The sequence below is a fragment of the Numida meleagris genome, chromosome 2 (genome assembly GCF_002078875.1).
Source record: "Numida meleagris isolate 19003 breed g44 Domestic line chromosome 2, NumMel1.0, whole genome shotgun sequence".
NCBI lineage: Eukaryota > Metazoa > Chordata > Aves > Galliformes > Numididae > Numida > Numida meleagris.
The window spans coordinates 81,285,448-81,298,382 of NC_034410.1; the positions used below are offsets into that span (position 1 = coordinate 81,285,448).

The window sequence follows — 12,935 nt, forward strand, 5'->3', positions numbered from 1 at the left end:
CTGGAAGTCTTGGATGGGGAGCAGAATAAACCCCCCTCGATTCAGGAGGAAACGGTCAGAGACCTACTATTCCACCTGAACTCCCACAAGTCCAAGGGTCTGGACGAGATCCATCCGAGAGTGCGGAGGGAGCTGGCAGAAGAGATAGCCAAGCCGCTTTCCATCATCTATCAGCATTCCTGGTCAATTGGAGAGGTCCCAGAAGACTGGAGACTTCCCAGTGTGACATCTACAAGAAGGGTAGTAAGGAGGATCCGGGAACTACAAGCCTGTCAGCCTGACCTCGGTGCCAGGGAAGGTTATGGAGCAGATTGTCCTGAGGGAGATCATGCAGCATTTGCAGGACAGCTGGGGGATCAGGCCCAGCCAGCTTGGGTTTGTGAAGGGCAGGTCCTGCTTGACTAACCTGACCTCCTTCTATGATTGAGTGACCCACCTGGTGGATGAGGGAAAGGCTGCTGATGTGGTCTACCTAGACTTCAGCAAAGCCTTTGACACTGTCTCCCACAGCATTCTCCTGGAGAAGCTGGCAGCCCGTGGCTTGGACAGGTATACCCTTTGTTGGGTAAGGAGCTGGTTGGAGGGCCAGGCCCAGAGTACGGTGGTGAATGGAGTTAAATCCAGCTGGCGACCTGTCATGAGTGGCATTCCCCAGGGGTCAGTGCTGGGGCCTGTCCTCTTCAATATCTTTATTGATGACCTGGATGAGGGCATTGAGAGCACCCTCAGTCAGTTTGCAGACGACAGCAAGCTGGCAGGAAGTGTTGATCTGCCTGGGGGTAGCAAGGCCCTACAGAGAGATATGGACAGGCTGGATCACTGGGCTGAAGCCAACGGGATGAGGCTCAACAAGACCAAGTGCCGGGTCCTGCACTTTGGCCGCAACAACCCCAGGTAACACCACAGGCATTGGGGCAGAGTAGCTGGAAGGTTATGTGGAGGAAACGGACCTGGGGGTGTTGGTCGATGCTCGGCTGAGCATGAGCCAGCAGTGTGCCCAGGTGGCCAAGAAGGCCAATGGCATCCTGGCTTGTATCAGAAATAGCATTGCCAGCAGGAGCAGGGGAGTAATTGTCCCTCTGTAGTGAGCCCAGGTAAGGCCACACCTCAAGTACTGCGTCCGGTTTTGGGCCCCCTCACTGCAAGAAAGACATTGAGGCCCTGGAGCGTGTTCAGAGGAGGGCGACGAAGCTGGTGAGGGGTCTGGAGCACAGGCCCTATGAGGAGCGGCTGAGGGAGCTGGGATTGTTCAGTCTGGAGAAGAGGAGGCTCAGGGGGGACCTTATCACTCTCTATAACTACCTGAAGGGAGGTTGTAGTGAACTGGGTGTTGGCCTCTTCTCTCTTGTAACTAGTGACAGGACGAGGGGGAATGGCCTCAAGTTGTGCCAGGGCAGATTTAGGCTGGACGTCAGGAAATACTACTTTTCTGAAAGAGTGGTCAGGCGCCAGAATGGGCTGCCCAGGGAGGTGGTTGAGTCACCGTCCCTGGAAGTATTCAAGAAATATTTAGATATAGTGTTGAGAGACATGGTTTAGTGGGGTTATTGGTGGCAGGTGGATGGTTGGACTGGATGATCTTGTAGGTCTTTTCCAACCTAGCTAATTCTATGATTCTATTAAAGAAATTTCAATTAAATTTGAGGATTACACTCAAGCATGGGCAAAACTTGAATTTAGGTTAGTGTTTAATCAAGATTCATGAATAAATTGTTAAAACATTTGGACAGTTTAGAGTTATTGTACCCTACTAACCAAGAAACAAGCAATATTCTTTCCATAAATGAAACAATATGAATTTTTAAATACTATTTGTACAGTAATATTTTTTATTAAATAGGCTTTATACTCATTGCCTCATAATAATGTCATCATTTCCCTATTTTAACAAGTGGTAAAACTATGTATATTTGGGACCATATGCAGAACATAACATTTTAGTTACTTTGACTCTGCAGATTTTATGCATATAATGAAAAGATCATAGTTAAACTCAAACCCCAAAGCAATGCCTTGACTGAAGCAAAAACCTACAGTGTAATTAAATAATTTTTAATATTTTATGTAAAAATTATTAGGCAGTGCAGAATATCATTTGTTGTACAGCATATTTTAGGACTTATTGTTTAGACTCATGCATCTTTTTTCTTAATGAATAATACTTTATAAGAAATTTATGAAGATTTCATTAATATTTAGATAAACATTTCCAGATTTTCTCACGAAAACTTCTATAGAGGCAGAAAATAACATTGTTATGCTAATATGTTAGTTCCTTTTAGACTTTAGTAACACCATAACAAACATATCTGAAATTTGGTACCAGCAGACCTGTTCCCTCAAGGCTGTTCAACCCTATAGGGCTGGACTCCTATTTACAAATATACATGCTATGTTCATAGACAGGGCATCAGTAGCCGCGGCTAGATAAATATGTAGAAGACAGAGACTGAAAAAAATAATAAAATAAAAAATGCTGGGACCCCTAAGTCAGAATGGGACAGGAATTCAGTTTACAAAGTTGCAAAAGCAATAGATATATAGCCATTCACCCAACCCTGGAATGCAAGACATTGGGAACCCATGAAGAAAACAGTGGGAGTTAGCCCAAAAGAGATAAAAACTGCTTTTGATAGTAAGCAGAGAACCTTGCTGCCACAGGAGGTTGTGGAGGAAATTTTAGTAGGATCACAGAAAAAAATTTCAGTCACCATACATGGTGGGTACTAAAAGAACTAGGAAAGGATACACTCACTAATGTGTCTAGTACAGCAGTAAATGCTGAAAGAGTATGAGGACAAAGGACCAGAGAACATGTATAACCACACAATCCCTGATCAGTATTTGCCATTGTCACTCCTGGAGATGGACTTCCAGGATCAACAGCAACTCTGAGCCAGGAGGGTATCAACTGTCTTTAACTGGGACCTCTGTCAAGGAGAAAACATCTTTCCTTTTCAATATTACACCCTTAAAATCACTACAGCAATTGATACAGAAATGTCATTAACCTCCTATCACAAAAATAAATAAATAAATAAAATCAGCCACATCCTTGATGATTTCACTTAAAAAACCCTAACAATAAATGTCTGCAGTCAATCACTTACCTACCTACGTTGCCTCAGGCATCAGAGTTGTTTTTAATTCCAAAATATAGGAGAAGCAGAGAGGTTTGAGGTTAGGCATATTGAGTACCACAACTTTAAAAAAAAAAAAAAAAAAGGAGGAAAATATCTTAAGCCTTTAGTTGTCCAATAAGAGATGTACATTTGTACATTTTCATTAGTAAGAAGGTAGCTGGCATGATGATAGTCTCTTGACATTGTAGAAATTAATTTTACATACACTGACCACTGCAGAACTGCACAAGCAATATGAAAACACCTTGCTTTCCTGTCCTATGTCAGGTATATCTAGGCTTGCCACAGGAATTTAACTTACATGCTGAAGGCCATAATTCAAGGTTACTGATATCTGAATCCTCTCCACAGGCTTTGCATTAGGTAAGTAATCCTTCTGTCAGTTACATTATGCAAACTTTTTAAACTGCACTGAGAAAGCGACTGAAACAGTATCGTTTATGAAGAGCAACCACAAATGATACTCAAAAGACACTGTGTCCATATTTGCAAGTCAAATTACTTCTTCTATAACATAATAACTATCTTTCTTTCAAGCTAATCAATGCAAGAGGTGGGCAACACTGAATTTCCTTCATTTTTATACCCTCATTGCCCTTCAAGCTATATGTTTGGTATGAAGGGATAAGCACAATTATTTGACTAATTGTAATTAAAAAAATCTATGGAGTTCGCACCATAAATATAGCAAATCTGAATCAAGCTAACAAAAAACGTTCACAAGTATTTGCCTACAAGTAAACATTCAGAAGTAAGATCAAAATGATTTTGTTTCTTTAAATACACTACAGAATGTTGTGGTATGGGTCTCCCAAGCTATGCAGGCGGTGAATTCTCTGAAAAAAAAAAAAAAATACATTACTGAACAGAGACTGTCTTCAGGATATACAGAAGTTTACAGTGATCAAGCTTAGTAATCAGAGCAAACAAAAACTCATAACACCCTGCAGCATGTTCCCTGGGTAACAAATGCAGGGAAATAACCAGTGCACTGTAGAGATCCATCAGCTCTGATTGACTAGATTGACCAGAATCTCCAAGTAACTTCACAGATGGCATATGAGCCAGAGAAGCATACACTCATTCAATGGGCCTGAGCCATATAAACTTAAAGTGATAAGCAAGGCAGATAACATTTCAAATTTAACAGGAGAGACATTTAGGAAGGTAACTTCAATCTGGTATTACCAGCGATCTCATAGGTAGGCAATCCAGATGGATGGAGGGGCAGCAGAAATCGAGTGAAGAAACAACTGATCAAATGCAAAATCATTGCTGCTGTTTTGGGTTTTTTTTTGTTTTTTTTTTTTTTTTTAAAGTGCATACCAATTGCTAACAATTGTAAAAAAAAAAAAAAAAAAAAATCTTTTCCCTTCAATGATGCACAAAAACTGCAATCCAAGGACCCATAAATGATCCTTTATTATCCAAATAGCTTAGATTCATAATTTCACTGTGTTCCAACCTCTGAAAGACTGATATAGTGTCAGTGTATTATCACCACTTATGCACTCACCTTTGAATTTTGAAATTTCTCTCCAACTAAAAATGCGATATGGTGCTGAGAAGAAGAAAGTTTCACTATGACTCCATTTACACTTGCTATTTGCTTGTCACTGAAACACTATGAGTGAGTCTACCTTAACAAGTGAGGAGTTGGTTCCCTTCTCAGTACATTTGCCTTGGACTCATGCAGTATACTCCTGGTCTCATCACCACTGTGCACAAAATAGGTCCCCTCCTGGATAAACCAAAGTTGAATTCATGCACTGGCAGATTCCAGCTGCATCACAGACAGAGAATTCTTCCATCAGAAAAGAAGTACAGCTTATCTAATGGCCTTCAGCATTTGCTCTTTACATGTGCATGGGACTGTGCCTGTAAGATTAAAGCAGTCTTCAAGAGCTGTACAGAAACCTGTTTCAACATCACCTATTAGATAAAGAATGCATATCATACACACAGAAGAGGCATCTGGCATGAAAGTCAGTGCCAGGAAGCATGCAACGTTGGCTTACTGAAACTGTAACACAATACACCAAATCAAACCATCTCCAGTCCTTCTCATTTCATACTGCACCAGTTCTTTATGTAGATATACCTTCTCTGACTAAACTACTATTCTCTAACAAGAAATTTTCCTCTTTCCTTGATTAATTGGTCTTTAAATGGCCACCTCTGTTCTTCATATAATAGAAGAGCACAGTCATTATCATATCTGTCACACTTTACATTCCATTTAGCAGATAGAATTTTTAATGTTAAAGTGGAAGTACATACTGATGGTAACAGAATATTGGCAAAGTGAGTTTTTCTGTAGATTGTGGTGGAAGGAAATGATTTTTTTTTTTTTTTAAGAAGAGACAAAAAAAAAAAAAGATCAATTACTTGGAGGGAAACATTTTAAATATCTAAAAGATCAATACAAAGCAAGTTGAAAAGAGCAGACTACCTCCATAAGTATGTAATAGGTATACTTAGGAGAAAAAGTAAGTTTCATTAAATTGAAGGTTACGTAAGATGATGAAAAAAAATCTAAGGTTAAATTTTAAGTTTAAATTTTTATTGTGCTTTACAAGAAGTTCAGACAACCTATCTCCCCTTGCTGTATCTACTCTGAACATTTTTAATGTTATTTGCTAATGCTTAATTTTCAGTCATAACAGTATTGGTAAAGGCTAAAATTTTATGCGTAAATACAGGACACAACTTTTTAATTGTGAAAGTAAGAATGACTAAATGAAATTTTGACAGCTAACTGAAAAACAGTATGAGAACCGAAAGACTTAAAGATAAAATAACATATCAGGGAAAGTAGACTAATCATATGCTCTATCTCAAAGAAAAAACAATTTCACATACCAGTCAATTTTGGCAAAGTAGCTTAGCCTCAGTGGAGAGAATTTAACAATTGAAACATTTTACAGTAACATTTTAAAAATAGGGTATTTCACTCTGAGAAGTCCAAATGTTTCATTTTCGACATTTTCTATATAAAACATTTCAACAGATATGTCCTAAGGTTCTCCCCAAAGAATTTTACAAGTCAGTCATTAAGGAAGGAGAAGACATAATCCAGTCCATCTCTCTGTCTTCAAACCATACTCAGTGAACGCTTATGGAGAGAATGGAACATGAGCAGTACTCAGGACATAGCTCTCACATTATCACCTAAAATATCCATCTATAGCCCTGTGCCTTGTTATGGAAGTCAGCTCCCACTCTTATGGTACCTCCTACTTAAGCTATCACTTCTGTGATGAAAACATTAGAGTTTCAGGAAGGAAGTATAGAAACCTCAAATTATTGTTTGGAGGAAAGAGAAAAAAGTATATCTTACTTATTATTTTGTCAAGATACACAACCAAGAGCAGAAATAATAATAATTGGATTTTGGTTCACCTGCTAAATCAAAATAGATCTTGGAAACTTTTTTCCCTCGTTTCTCAGAGCAACTTGCATACATTTTGATTCAGACAAGACTATGCTCAAAACGCAAAAACATTCTGGGAAAGGGAAAAACAGTACGTTGTTACAATGCTGAAAACTTTCATTTTCAAGAACTTTTATTAAAAGTCAAAGGAGCACAGAGCATGGATTAAGAGAACTGCCAGAGTCAGTAACAGCAGTGACAACAGTTCACTTTTTACCCTGTAAAGCCTGCTATTTTGTTCTGCACAGACAATTTAAATACTACCAAGAGTAAAATTTTGCCAACGGATATTGAAAGCAACCTATCCTAACAAGTGTTTGTCATGCTCTAAAAAAAAATATATAATAATAAATAAATAAATAAAACCGCAACACAAAATCTACAACGTGACTAACATTGTACAGTCTCACTCTAAAGGCACTAAACATCTGCTAGAAATTAAGCTTTATCAAAGTAGGGAACTATATGATAAAATGTCACGGAGTTATCTCTGGATCTGTGTCCATGACAGGGGGACAAGCAGGCCCACTGGCCCGGAAAGGAAAGAAAGAAAAGAAAAAAAAAAATAAAGTGTCGTTGGTTTACTGGCCGGCCGGCCCGCCCCGATCCCGTGACTAATGCGGCAGGAGACCCGCAGACCCACGCCCTGGAGAAAAAAAAAGGGGGGGGAAGGGTGGGGAAGGGAAGGGAAGGGAAGGGAAGGGAAGGGGGGGGGGGGGGGAAGGGAAGGGTAGGGGAATGGTAGATGGGTCTAAAACAAAACAGCGGCAATAATCTGAAGAGGAATGTTAATTTATTAAATATGATATGGGAATTGAAGTCCACAAATCAAACAAAATGAGAGAGTGTTCGAAACGGAGGCCTTACTCTGTAAAGTGCAGGGGAACCACGTGCTTCTCCACAGCGAACAAAGCCAGAGAATCCAGGCCTGCGAGCCAGCTGCACCTACACCCTCCAGGCACAAAGACCCCTGGGGAACGCGGCTCCTCTCCGCCCCCTCCGAGAACCAAGCACCCAGAAACGGCAGTCCACGGAACCAGAACATTAACTCTTTAACTGCCAGTGCTTTACATGCTGTTACGATGTGGAATACCGCCAACAACAAAAAATCATAAAACCACAACACAAAACTATCTATGCAACAGATTCTGTACAAAGAGGAACACATTAATTTCGGCCACTAACCCTCTCTTAGTGGAAAAATATACAACAAAATACAATTGCTAATCACTTACTAACCGACATGCAAGAAAGTGGATGTTGAAATATGCGCAAGCTGCATGAAGATAACAGCTTACATTATTGTCTTCAAACAAGTTCTGCTTGGAACCAGAATGCGTTATTAAAATCTTACCAAAAAAGTCACTTGTAATTCAAGTGGCAGGATTTAATGCGATGGAGATGAGATAGACTAGATTTCATACTGAAGAAAAACAAACTTTAGGTTAAATGAAGTGAACTGGAAAGCGACCATGCTTAGGATTATCCACCCACATCACCACATGATGAGGGGCAAAGTGTACAAAATGCACTATAAGTGAAACGTTCACATGTGGCTTATTAACCATTTCCACCTAGCTTCAGAAAAGTAGAGCCATTCCAATAAAACAGACGTATTGATGCTTTTATACAATTCAGTTAAACACGGAGTTTTCTAATTCACAAACAGATATTTGAACAGAACAAAATCTTTAGAATTTAAAAGCCTGAATGAATACCCCCCCCCCAAAAAAAAAAAAAAACAGAGGTCCTGTCATCAAAAGCAATAACGTCAAAACCTCTGAAGTTTAAGGGTCCACTACTACATGAGTGATACGCGTTAACTGGCGTGACCTAGTTTGCACATTCATGCACTAAATGCTACTTGATGGGCAGACACTACTTAAGACAGACTGCAAGACAATTATTTTCAATCCTGAGAATAGTGGCTAAGACATCTTTGCTATGCACAGCCATAGTAGATGGATCAAGAGAGACATTAATAATTCTCACAAAGAATTGCACAAGGATAGAAAATAAACAAACACTGAGAAATGAGCCTACAAGAATGTCCACTGAAAAGTTACTTCACCATCCACCACTGAGGTCCAAAATCCCCCTGCAAATAATGATAATACCAGTGAGTAAACAAGCATAACAAAACAATGACCTCAGATCGTAAAAATCCTATAGGAGATACGGGGAACCAAACAGAAATATATGAAGACTTAGTTCCTTAGGAGATTATCATCTAGAAGATGTTTTTTTGATGAAATTGAGCAAAGCATGATCTTTGCAAGTGCAGCATCAAAAATTCTCAACATATTCTGGTGCTTAAAAAGAAATCATCTCAAATGATGATTTTTGCCCCACTATGCTGCTCTCGTGAGACCCCATCTGGAGTACTGCATCTAAACTGATTTGTTGCATCACTTTTCAGAATTAACTAGACAGAACTCGTCACTCTAATACTGTGTACTGCCACACAAGTAATGACTGCTGTATTATCATTAAAGGGGCCTGTATTTTATTATTTCGTCTAACATTCTGTTGATTGTACTTCTTTGGTATCGTTATCCTTCTTTGAGGACAATTTCTCCACACAAATTAATCACGATCAATAATCTTCTCTACTCCATGTGTTATGATTGAAACTGCTTAAACTGGATGTCTCCAAGCAGGTCTGAAGGAGTAAGGAGAAATAAAAAAAAAAAAAGAATTTTAGAAATAAAATTTTATGAACAACGGGAACTGGTTTCTTTGTCAAAGTGTTGTCTAAATACCTCTTAGAGCAAAGCCAGTGGCGAGCTATTAGAAAAGCCAACACTTTTCTTTCAATCTATTGTCATAAGACTTGTTCCACCTTATCAGAACATACAAAAACATATCAAATGGAAAAGTTAGTTTCCTTCTAGGAAGAGAAGACAGACATTTCTGTTATAAAAGGAGGAAGGGAAAGTAATCAGAAAAAAAGCCTGAGAAAAATTAGCATGGCAGCATTAAATAAATCTTAGGAGTTCTACAACCCCTATGAAGGTGTATTTTCAAGATTCAACAGAAAAAGCATCAGAGCAACTGAAGATATTTGAAAGCATATGGAATATCTAAATTATGCAACACCTCCTTAAATCCACTGAAAAAGAGAGATACTAGAATGATAAGTTTAAACAGAAGCATGCAAATTTTACCTTGTTGTTTTAGAGCAGTAAAGGCTTTGCAAGCTCCACAGGAGAAATGGGAATTTTCCTTCAACTTCTTCATGAATTTGTAATATATAAAGACCAATAGTGGGTCTTATAAAACAAGAAGAAATAGTATATGACTTGCAATTCAACCTGTTCTATGCTGTATTATGTGATAAAGTACTTTAGCTCCTTTCAGCAAAGCTGGAAAAGCTATAACTTTAATAAGATACTGTGTCATGGAAGGAAACAACTACACTGTACACTTCATTCCTAAGAGCAAGCAGGAATATATTTACTGATACAATGTAAATATAATGTAATGATTTAACAGTCATTTAACAAGATTCAAGAATCATAGAATGGCCTGTGTTGAAAAGGACCTCAAAGATCATCAAGTTTCAACCGCCCTGCTGAGTGCAGGGTGACCAACCACTAGACCAGGCTGCCCAGAGCCACATCCAGCCTGGCCTTGAATGCCTCCAGGAATGGGGCACCCACAACCTCCTTGTGAAACATATTCCAGTGTATCACCACCAATCAGAAGGTGGTGATGCACAAGACCAAATACACATGATTATTTACTGCACAGAGGGTAGGGTTAAACACACATGTACAGGACATTCTCACTTTGAGTTATGAGGTTCAGAGTGACACCCTTTGCTTTCTAAACTCCTTGAACCACAGAGGTACAGAGCCCACTTGTAGTTGAATCCACTCCCAGTCCCAGACTTACTTGGTCAACGGTTTACATGTAAAAGATCATATGTGCTCAAAGATATCATCTTAGCCAAGCTAGCGAAGTTGACAGTCAGTATAAGATATGATTGTAGCAACATTGAACTATTAGTTACTTATCAAGGATCTGTATATCAGCATGGCATCTTAATGTCAATGCGTAAGGGATCCCTGTACAGACATAACCTCGAGAGGCATCCCTACCTGAGGGAAAATCCTGACAAACTATTTACTAAGACAGAAGAAACAACAGCAATGATAGTAATACACATATGTTAACAAAACAAGTGATGGACAAACACAATTGCTTACCACCCATCAAGTAATGCCCAGTGAGTCACTGAGCAGTGGCTGCCTCCCTGGGCAACTCCCTCAAGCTTTATAGTTTTTTTTCATGTGTTTTATGGTGTGAAATACCCCTTTGGCCTGTTTAGGTCAGTTGTCCTAGTTCTGTCCCATCCCAGCTCCTTTGCTGGCAGGATAGTACAAGAAGCTGAAAAACTGAAACATCCCTGGCTCTGTACAGCACTACTCAGCAACAACTAAAACACTGCTGTGTTACTAACATTCTTTTTCTCCTAAAGTCACAACATAGCACCTGAAACCAGGAAAACATCTCAATGTGCTGTGACAGAATCGACAATTCAACATTTGGCTGATCTCATCTGAACTTGTCTCAGTTAAATCCATATGCATCTTTGCAAACATATCACTAAAGCAATTAGTAAAATGTATAATAACCTTCTTTATCTATTTAGAGAGAGAGATGAAAACCACAGTAGAGCACTGAAGAGAAAAAATGCCTTGGGAAAAGGTCTTGGTTTGTTCAGGTGCTTATTGAATAAGAACTCCAAGCTCAGGGAGCTACAGCTACAGGAGAGCAGTTGCTGACTACCCTCTTCTTTTACCCTTCTGCTCTTCTAACAGCTAAATGGCAAAGGACGCAGAGCCACTACCTTCCTTGATTGTATCCATCTCCCTTATGCCTTCACAAAAGCATTTTAAATGAAGGAGTAACTGACATGACTGACAATGTGGATAGTTGTATTTTAATAATATTTGATCAATGAGGAACAAAAATACGGCTGCCTCCTCTTCCCAGGAAGATCTCTTCTCTCCTAGCAGGACTACTTAATGGTACATACTTCAAGCTCTGTGAATGCACTCATGTCCTGCTGGAGAGCGGTGGGAGGAGGATCAGCACAAACATAGCTGATGACCTTCAAGATTCATAATCGGATCTTTCCATATTTCTGAGACACTTTGTACTATTTTATTTCAGTGAACTAATGAGTTAAAGTATGGGTATTTTGAGCCTGAATCCATGCTTGCAGAATGCTTTATGCCAACCTGAAGAAATTATTTCTTGCATCATTGCATGAAAGAGTACGGCATCTACTTCTGCCCAAGAACAGTATAAAGCATTTGTACTTGATAGAAACTGCAGTAGAGTAGTACTAGCCAGACTTATCTTTGTGTTGCAAAGATGTTTCTTTACTAGTTCATTGCAACCAGGTGGTGGTACAGAAATTAAGGGAGCTTTGGAGCTACAGTACATTTATTTCAGCATGTTGGCTCTATAATCTAATGTGAGTTTTATTAACTGAACAGAGGAAAAGATAAGGAAGTCCACATCTATTACATTCAAACCTCTTAATGCTTCCTCAAATGCTCATTAACTGTCCGGTGCAGATGATGATGTAAGACAGGCTTGAACCATGTAATTCCTAGAAAGAACAATACATGCCTATTTCAGAGGAAATTTTGTGAAAAATTATTATGAACCACAGTCTGCACCGCAGCAAGGGGAAAGAGTAGTTGAATCTACTTAGAAATTCAAAATAACACCCAAGCCAGGGTGTTAAGAATATACACAGTTAATTTCCCAGGACATCTGTCTCCAGCTTCTTAATAAATAAATAGAATGCAGTAAAGAATTTGCTTTGGACAGCAGATGCTGATACAGCTTGTTTTATACTGAAGTGGCAGCTGTTCCTTATGTTCCAAAAATGATGTCATACATACAGTTGTTGAACTTATTACAGTATTTTTTGTTTGATTTACTTATTTTTTTTAAAAAAAAGTTGTGTTTCTAAGGGGACAGTTACTGCCACTGAAGTTTTCTCTTGTTTTTATAGACATTTGTTTTTATGTTAGAGGTTACTGTTGTTAATATTACCTGTAGTGACAAGATATCTTGAATAATAAGCCAGCTGGCATTATATAAAGCAGAACTATGAGTGAAGAGTAAACAGTACACTAAGAAAAAAGAGAAGCAAATATTTCCATAACTACAGCTACATTTTCACTTGTATTAGCTCTGTGAAGGGAAGGGAGCTGGTGACACTGTTTTAGAGAAAAGCAGTGTAGTTTAGCAGAAGTGAAAGCTCTTTCCCACGCGCAGGAGTACTCTCCTAATTACAGTAGCAAGGAAGAACATCTTATGACCTTGCAAGTAAA

At 39.0% G+C, this 12,935-nt stretch overlaps 1 long non-coding RNA gene across 2 annotated transcripts in view; it reads right to left on the bottom strand.

Moving 5' to 3' along the window:
- Window positions 1–12,935, bottom strand: part of LOC110393826 — a 100,989-nt gene that overhangs the window by 33,322 nt on the left and 54,732 nt on the right. The window contains exons 6-7 of one of the 2 annotated variants that reach the window (XR_002435221.1): window positions 4,660–5,021; window positions 1,648–3,979 (exon numbers count right to left, since the gene is read on the bottom strand). The exons of the other annotated variant lie outside the window; for it this stretch is intronic. This is a non-coding gene — a long non-coding RNA (uncharacterized LOC110393826). Of the gene's footprint in view, window positions 1–1,647; window positions 3,980–4,659; window positions 5,022–12,935 lie in introns of those variants that run through there. 2 annotated transcript variants of the gene reach the window in all.